The sequence below is a fragment of the Lactuca serriola genome, chromosome 2, assembly GCF_051521515.1.
Source record: "Lactuca serriola cultivar US96UC23 chromosome 2, Lser_US96UC23_V15, whole genome shotgun sequence".
Taxonomy (NCBI): domain Eukaryota; kingdom Viridiplantae; phylum Streptophyta; class Magnoliopsida; order Asterales; family Asteraceae; genus Lactuca; species Lactuca serriola.
The window spans coordinates 111,809,013-111,818,386 of NC_136409.1; positions in this window are offsets into that span (position 1 = coordinate 111,809,013).

The following is a 9,374-nucleotide window of genomic DNA, read 5'->3' on the forward strand; positions in this document are numbered from 1 at the left end:
CCTGATTTCTTGCTTGATGGTGATGTATTGTCTAAAAGAAACCCAAAAGCGCTAAGTGGTTAAGTGCTAACCTTGTTTTTATTTTATTTTCTGTTTGCTTCCTGATGCTATGGTTGAGTTCTTACTGATTCTTGGGGTGCGATGGATTTCATGATTGGGTAAAGCGAGAGAAAATGTCTAGGGCTTTTACCTTAAGCCTTTTTTTATTTATCGTGTAGAAATCAAATCAAAGTGTAAAAAACACCAAAATATATAACATTGTAAGACTAAGAACAAAGGATGTTACGACTGTGGCAGTGAGGGAAGAAAGACGGTGGATCAAGTCTCCATTGAATAATGATGTGATGGTGGTGAGTCATGTGTGGCATGATGCTGGTAAGGATAAGCAACGGTGAGTAAAATTGGTCCGATTTGTGTCAATTTTAATCAAATCAGAGAAGCCCTGATGTTTTTCTTTAAAAAAATCTAACCGTTAACAACATATCAATGAAAAAAGGTGTGAATCAAGAAGCAAACAACAACTAGAAAAGTTGAGAACGGATCAAGATTCTTCAAACCTTTGTGGATTCAAACCTACTTAACCAATTAATCGAGAAAATAAAGCCATTAGGTTTCAATCAACGTATGCATAGAAAAAATCAATTCATTTATGTCGTCATTTTGCAACTATAGAGGGATCATCATGCGTAAATTAAGGCCTCATTTTGGGAAGGGTTTAAATTTTTTATGTTTATTTATGGAGAGGAAGAAATGTCGGTGAACATCATCGTCTGATTTTATGGCCTAAATTTTTGGATTTATAGTGTATGATGGTCGAATACAGCAATTAGCAATTGGGCAAGAAAATCAGTGAGTAAAATGCTAGAAGATTGACACGTGACAAGGTAGTAGTGTATAATGGTGACACGTGGCAGTTTTAGCAGTCTTTTATTAAGAATGGAGATTAAATGATGATAAATGGGGAAAACATGAATCAAACTCGCACCTCAAATAAAAAGGTGACACCCTTAATCACTAGCTAGAACGCTTTTTATACTTTTCATTCTGAAACTACGTATATAAACCATAAGCTCTCACATTAAGAACATTAAGAAACATAGGGAAATGAGGTTAAAGGGACCAGAAGTCGGGTATACACTCTCCCAGAACACGTTTCTAGCAACTTGGGAAACTCCCCTTTGATTATCTTTGTCTTTTACACATTTATATAACTTATTATTTTTTTAACATTATAATTATTGTCGTGTATATTATTATTATTATTATTATTATCGAAAAGAAAATAAATATAAATACGTTGTATAAAATACGTTTTTCTAATATATTTTGAAAAATATATTTCTAAATACATTTTCAAAAATAAAATTTTGAAAATAGGTTGTCAAAATACATTTTCAGAAATATGTTGTCAAAAGATATTTTTGAAATTACGCTTTTTTAAAAAACCGCTGACAAAATACATTTCCAAAATACGTTTTACTAGAAACATAATTTTGAAAGTCTTTGAAAACATACATTTTTAGCAATAATAATAATAATAATAATAATAATAATAATAATAATAATAATAATAATAATACTCAGGGTCGGTCCATAGATTTTCGATGTCATGGGCGAAAAGTTGTAAATTTGCCCCCATTGAATAGAATTTCTTGAAAACCATATCAGCAAAAGTTTCTATACTGAAAACTTATAAGCAAGCCTTTTTATTTAAGACAAAAATACTGAGTTTTTTAGAACCTCAAAAATAAAATTCATAGAAAAAAGAGACCAGGCTAGCTAAAGAACAAAGATTACAAGAAACAAACATTAGACCAACAATAGACAAACATTAGAAAGCTTCAAAGTTACATTAAAGTAGGAAATGAAAAAAAATGAAGAGCAACACCAAAGCAAAACCACAACCAAATGCAACATGTGGAATTAGATCAATTGTAGAAGATCTTACAATTTAGAGCAACTCCTAATCACTAAAAATGGAACCAGAAACATCATCAAAAACATTAACATGTATTAAGGATATCAATGAAAAATTGCAACTTTGTGGAACAAGACACCCCAAAAGTAGCAATGAACTTTGTAAATCCACCTTAAAATAGCAACAAACTTCCAGAAAAATCAAAACATATCAAAGTCTTACACTACAAGAAAAACGTGATTTTGCTACGGAAGGAATCCATAGCGAAAAGGTGAAATTCCGTTGCAAAAGATGAATAGCGACGGAATTTGTAACGACCTATTTCCGTCCCTAAAAACGTTGTAGCGAGGGATTTGCAACGGAAACAATAATTCCGCCGCAATTGTGACAACGTAATGAAATCCGTGGTAGATGGTATTATGTCGTGTATTACGTAGTATGTTTCCATCACAAATTATGTGGTAGTTCTTCCGTCACAAATTCAGTTGTATTTAATCCCTAGCAAAGTCTGTGGTGATGAATCCCTAGCGAAATATGTGGTGATGAATCCCTAGCTAAATCCGTTGTGATGAATCCCTAGCTAAATGCATTTTGATGAATCCCTAGCAAAATATGTAATGATAAATCTCTAGCTAAACCCATTGTAATGAATCCCTAACAAAATCCATGGTTTATATTCCATAGCAGATTCCATAGAAAATAACGTAGAAATATTTTCGTTGCAAAGCTGGATAGCTACGAATGGATAATTAATTTACAAATTCAATCCTAATTATTTTGTAGTTATATATATAAACAAAAATAAAAAAATCAAATAACATTTATATCGTAAAATAAAACAATAAATATGTATTACATTGGAAAATGAAAAGCGGGTAATCTAAAATTAATACTTTGCGATAAACAAATCAACACTCTATTATCTACTATTTTTGTAGTTATTTAAAAGCCTTAACAATTTTCTTTGCCGATTGTAGTTGTCATTCAAGTTGCTTGCGTTTTGTACATGTTGTGTTGTTGATCTGGCTTTCATTATTTCCGTAAGTTCTTCGTTTTCCTCATTTTGGTTACTTGGAAACTCTCTCAATTCTTCTAATTCATCATTTTTTTTCGAAATATAACATAGTTCCATTGTGCCGTTAATCATTGGAATCACCTTTACAAATGAGCCAAATACAAGTAAAATACAATTAGCATGTAGAAGGAATGTAAACATAATCAAACTAATAGCAACCACCTAAAAATCAATTGACACTTCTAAATTTAAGAGCAACCAAACCTACTCCATTGTTGCGACAAATAGCAAAACGACATTAACTTTTGGGGCTTCACCAAAAAAGTATCAAACCAATAAAGCAATGACCTGCATAGAACAACAAACAAATTTAATATACGATCCAATCAAAATCCACAAATTTTGATGAAAACACTTGAGCAAAAACATATCCAACCATCTCCAATGAAACCATTTAAGAATGATATCCCTACATGCTAATTTACAATACCATTGACCCTTTCAATGGTATTGTAAATTGTTGACTCCACCAACATTTGAAACTAAAAAAAGCAGCAAGAACATGCATTAAGAAAAATAAACATATAAACTCCATAATTATGTCATTAACAATCATGTCTAAAGAAAGTTAAATAATTGACTCATTCCATCACTCCCTTTCTCTACACACACTAACACAAGCATGACATGAAAGATGTAATACATTAATGCAAATAAATCATAACAATACTAATAAAGATGGTATGAGAAAAACACAAAATCAAACAAAAGTATAAACTGACGCACCCATAAGCTATATATAACATAAGTCAACAACAAGACGATAAAAATGCATGTCTTGGATACTCATACACTATGACACCTTTCTTAATCCATTAAATTTTTTGCCATGGCCACTGTACCCTCACTTACGCATTTAAACAAACAGGTTGTATGCATATCAATGTTCCACAAGGTACATATGAAATTAGTACCTTCAATGAACCCGTCTAATTAGATGTATTCCGATCGAGCAATATAAACATGAAGTACATGAAAAATGCAAAATAGGGTAGCAAAAAAATACAACCTGTAAAACAGCAAGCATAACATATGAAAAGGAATTTCAATAGAGAAAATAAATCAATTGAGAATATACAAGATACCCAAGAACCCTAATTTATCAATCAGCTTAGTTAGGGTTTTGAAATTACCTTGTTTTTTTTTTTTTTTTTTTTTTTTTTTTTTTTTTTTTAAATTAGCATAACAGAGAACTGGGTAGACATATCTAGCATCAATCTCAGTCGTTGATGACCAGCGCCTTCGTGAGTACCACATCTGACACCTCCCCCAATCGCATTTGTATCGCCTTCCCGAACAGCCCTGCTCCTACTCTCCAACTCTCTTCGCCTTCATATATGTGATTTCATATATGTGATTTCTCTGATTCAGTCGATCGAACACACATAGTGTGTGTGCTGTTCGTTTCTCCCTATCGCAGAGAAAACACACACACACACACGCATATCTTTATTTGTTTCTCTTTGTTTTATCCTCTCTTCATCGTTCTATAAAGATAGATTTAAGAAAGCGGGGTTTTTAAAATTTTTTTTGGTGATTTTTGTTTACAAATGAGGGAACACCGAAATATTTAAAAAATATAGGAGGGAATATCAAAATTTATAAAAATTTATCTATCTTAAATTTAGGAAAAAATTTTAATAAATAAATTTTTTATTATATAATTTTTATTTTATAATACTTATTATTATTTTTTATCTTATAGTTAATAACTTTTTTATATAATCATTATTTTAAAACATACATATCTATTAATATTTATAAATTTGAATGATAATATAAATATTTTTATTTTTCTAGTCATGGCTTGAGTTGTGAAAAATAAAAATTTAGTAACTAGTGGTGAAGTGGTGAAATAGGTGTCAATGGTAGTTATTTATGATGTCCATGGATGACTTATGGATGACATATGGGTCATTGGTCAACATGGTAGTTGTTTATGGATAACATATGGGTCATTAGTTAACATGGTAGTTGCTTATGGTGTCCATGGATGACATATGGGTCATTGGTCAACATGGTAGTTGCTTATGGGTGACATATGGGTCATTGGTCAACATAGTAGTTGCTTATGGATGACGTATGGGTCATTGGTCAACATAGTAGTTGCTTATGGTGTCCATGGATGACATATGGGTCATTGGTCAACATGGTAGTTGCTTATGGTCTCCATGGATGACATATGGGTCATTGGTCAACACGGTAGTTGCTTATGGATGACATATGGGTCATTGGTCAACATGGTAGTTGCTTATGGTGTTCATGGATGACATATGGGTCATTTGTCAACATGGTAGCTTCTTATGGATGAAATATGGGTCATTGGTCAACATGATAGTTGCTTATGGTGTCCTTGGATGACATATGGGTCATTGGTCAACATGGTAGTTGGTTATGGATGACATATGGGTCATTGGTCAACATGGTAGTTGCTTATGGATGACATGTGGATGACATATGGGTCATTGGTCAACATGGTAGTTGCTTATGGTGTCCATGGATGACATATGGGTCATTGGTCAACATGGTAGTTGCTTATGGATGACATATGGGTCATCGGTCAACATGGTAGTTGCTTATAGTGTCCATGGATGACATATGGGTCATTGGTCAACATGATAGTTGCTTATGGATGACATATGGGTCATTGGTCAACATGGTAGTTTCTTATGGTGTCTATGGATGACATATAGGTCATTGGTCAACATGGTAGTTGCTTAAGGATGAAATATGGATGACATATGGGTCATTGGTCAACATGGTAGTTGCTTATGGTGTACATGGATGACATATGGGTCATTGGTCCACATGGTAGTTGCTTATGGATGACATATGGGTCATTTGTCAACATGGTAGTTGCTTATGGATGACATATGGGTCATTGGTCAACATGGTAGTTGCTTATGGTGTCCATGGATAACATAGGGTCATTGGTCAACATGGTAGTTGCTTATGGTGTCCATGGATGACATGTGGGTCTTTGGCCAACATGGTAATTGCTTATGGATGACATATGGGTCATTGGTCAACATGGTGGTTGCTTATGGATGACATATGGATGGCATATGGGTCATTGGTCAACATGGTAGTTGTTTATTGATGACATATGGATGATATATTTCTCTCTATATTTAATTAATAATTTTATTTAACTTCATCTTTTTAAATTTAAACTGTTAATTTATTTACAAAAATGCCCATAGGTATTTACAAAAATACCCTAACCATTTACGTAGTAATCTTTGTTAATTACTTAAAGGCAATTATGTCAATCCACAGTCTACATATTAGGTGCCATAATTTGTAGTCAGAGTCATGTCGTAGATTCAGTTTATCGACGATTGATCATCTACATTCCATCCCCGACAGTCAATTTCGGCATGTTGATCAATAAAACCTAAACTCGTTGTTGTTATCTAATTTGAATACATTCGACGCAGTTCAACATAATGGCAGCGAGTTGTTCATCTGAAAGAATGCAAACAAGACAACGAGGAACAAGAATTCCTGCTCTACTATCGCACTTGATTGAAAAAATAGTGCTTATGGTTGGAGGAAATTCACCAATCGATGCTTTTAGGAGCCAGTTAGTGTAAGTATGATGTGTATTACTTATATTATACTTATATACCTATTTAATTTAGTGGTTAATAGATTACTTTGTTGATTTGTGTGAATTACAGTTGCAAACTCTTTAGAGATTCTGTAACATCAGACGCGATATATAAAATCATAGACACAAATCGACTACGGTTTCGTCCTACCTTTAGTACTCGACAGTATGAAGTCATAAGCAGATGCAGAATGTTGAACAACCCACACGTACTCTTCAACGATGGAATGATAATTTTTTTAAGCAATCAGATAATTGCGAATTCAATTAGTTTTCTAGATTTGTATTTTTAAAATTGTATGATTACTTATTTGTATGTCGGGGAAAGTATTTTACGTTAGGGGATGAAATAGCAGGGAAACAATTGCTTCAAAATGCAGCTGATCAGGGGCAGTTGGATGCCATCTTCGTTCTGGGAATGATGTTTGTGGCTGAAGGCATTGAAAGGAAGCAAGAAGCCCTGATCATGTTAAATAATGACTACATTAATAATACAAGAAGTTGGAATCTAAGGCATACCTGTAACAAGGTTCAAAACCACTTGGTAAGGAAGTGAAAGCAGATAATATTCCATGGCTTACATAGCGGTTGTGCAAAGCATCCTTCTGTGAGCAGATATGTAATAGCTTTTATGAATCAACACAGTTGGTTGTTGAATTGTGAAATTTGTTTGTGGGATGCAGTTTTTGTGAAGTGTGCTAGGATGTTTGCCATTATTTTAGAGTAGTTATATATATATATATATATATATATATATATATATATATATATATATATATATATATAAGATAGTTGTTTGATTCACACAATTAGTGATGCATATTTTATGTGTATTTTGGTGTTACTTTTGATATGTATGTTATTTTTGTCTTTTCCATTTTACTAACCAAAATTTCATTGTGACCTATTTGGTTAGATTTCAAGGGCAATTTGGTCTATTTTCAATTTATGAAGTCAAGGCGGCATTATTAAGGAAAATGCTATATATAGAATTTATATTTTAAGTACATCTATATTTATATTTATTATGAATGTTATTTAAATTTATAATTACCCGTATACTACATAGGTTTTAACATGTTTTTGAATAATATCGACCCAATAATATGACCTAGTATCCATCCAACACATTGAAATCTAGGCTTGTTGAAGTGTCCATAATCGATACACTCTGTTTGAATATGTGTTCTGCAAGTGTTGATCTCAATTAAAGCATTCTACTAATATTCTAAGCTATTATCCAATTACAAAAGTTGTTCAACCATTCAAATTAGAAAACTTTGAAGATTTGTTCAACATTCGGTCATTACCTAAGTGAAACGAGTCGTAGTGAAGGTACCTTTGAGATGTTTGTATGATAACTATATATTTAATTCAAATGTCATATATGAATTCAAATCAACATTAATGAACATACAATTAATATTGTGTTATTTGCATTTATACTTTACAAATTTAAGACAATGAACAATCCAAGTAGAAAGTGGATGTATGAAAGAAAAGATAGTAGTAGTTGTATATCACATGTTTTTGTTCAAGAGTGAAAAAATTTATAGATTTTTCTACCTGTCAACATAGGTTCATGGACGAAGATAAAATCAAATGCCCATGCATAAAATGTCGTAACATACCATATAGAGAAGTTGATACTATTAAGACACATTTGTACAAGGTTGGTTTTGTTGAGGAATATTGGTGTTGGGATAAACATGGGGAAAAATCAATTGATGATGACAATACGTTTTTAGGGGTGGATAATTCAAACACAAATTTTTGTGAAGGTGATGTTCTTATACAGATATGGTCATAGATGCAATGGCTCCTGATTTAAATAATAGTGATCCTGAAGAGGAGCCAAATGCACTAGATAAAAAATTCTTTGATATGCTAGATGCAGCTGATAAAGAATTATGGCCTGGATGTAAAAAACTGACACAACTATCTGTTGTAGCTAGACTATTGAATATAAAATCAGAGTATCGCATACCTGAGCAAAGTTTTCATGCTATCCGCCAGTGATATATGATGTGTGACAACCCAAGTTGTTCCGTTACATTTCCCCGTTACCGTTAACGGAATATTCCAGTTTCTAAAAGTTCTGTTAATTAGAGGTCGTCAATTAAATAAACATTCCATTTGTTTACATTTAATATGCCGTTAAGTCGTGATAACAGGGGATAAAAACACATAACACACATTTCCATTTAGTTGGAAATAGTTAGTTTTTATTATTATTACCACTAAATCGGGTGCGACCAAAAGCCCCGTTTAACGGCAGTATGGGGTTGAATTCCACTGAGCTCCAACTCCCACCCATATATAAGGGGGAGTAAACTCCATTTGGAGCTTTTCCACCCTCTCTCTCTCTACACTCGTTTTCGCCCCAAATCCGCAACCAAACGCTTCCAAATCGTAAGTCCACTTACCCTAGCTTACTCTAAACATTATGATTCGTGTTTATAGCTTAGAATTGGACCATTTAAGTTGTTGAAAGGGAGTTCACGGCCTAAGCTCCTCCTTAGGCCGTAAACACCTAAAATGAGGCCAAAATGACTCCAAAATGTCCCTAAAGGCTTGAAAATAAATTAAGGGTTTTACGTAGGAGTGTTTAAACATTTAAACACATTGATTTAGGGCATAAAAGAGAGTTTACGGCCCAAGCACAAGCTTAGGCCGTAAACACCTCTAAACTTTGCAAAAGTGCCCCAAAAACACCCCTAAATCACCCTTAGACTTCATACATAATTTAGGGACTTAGTATTTTGGGT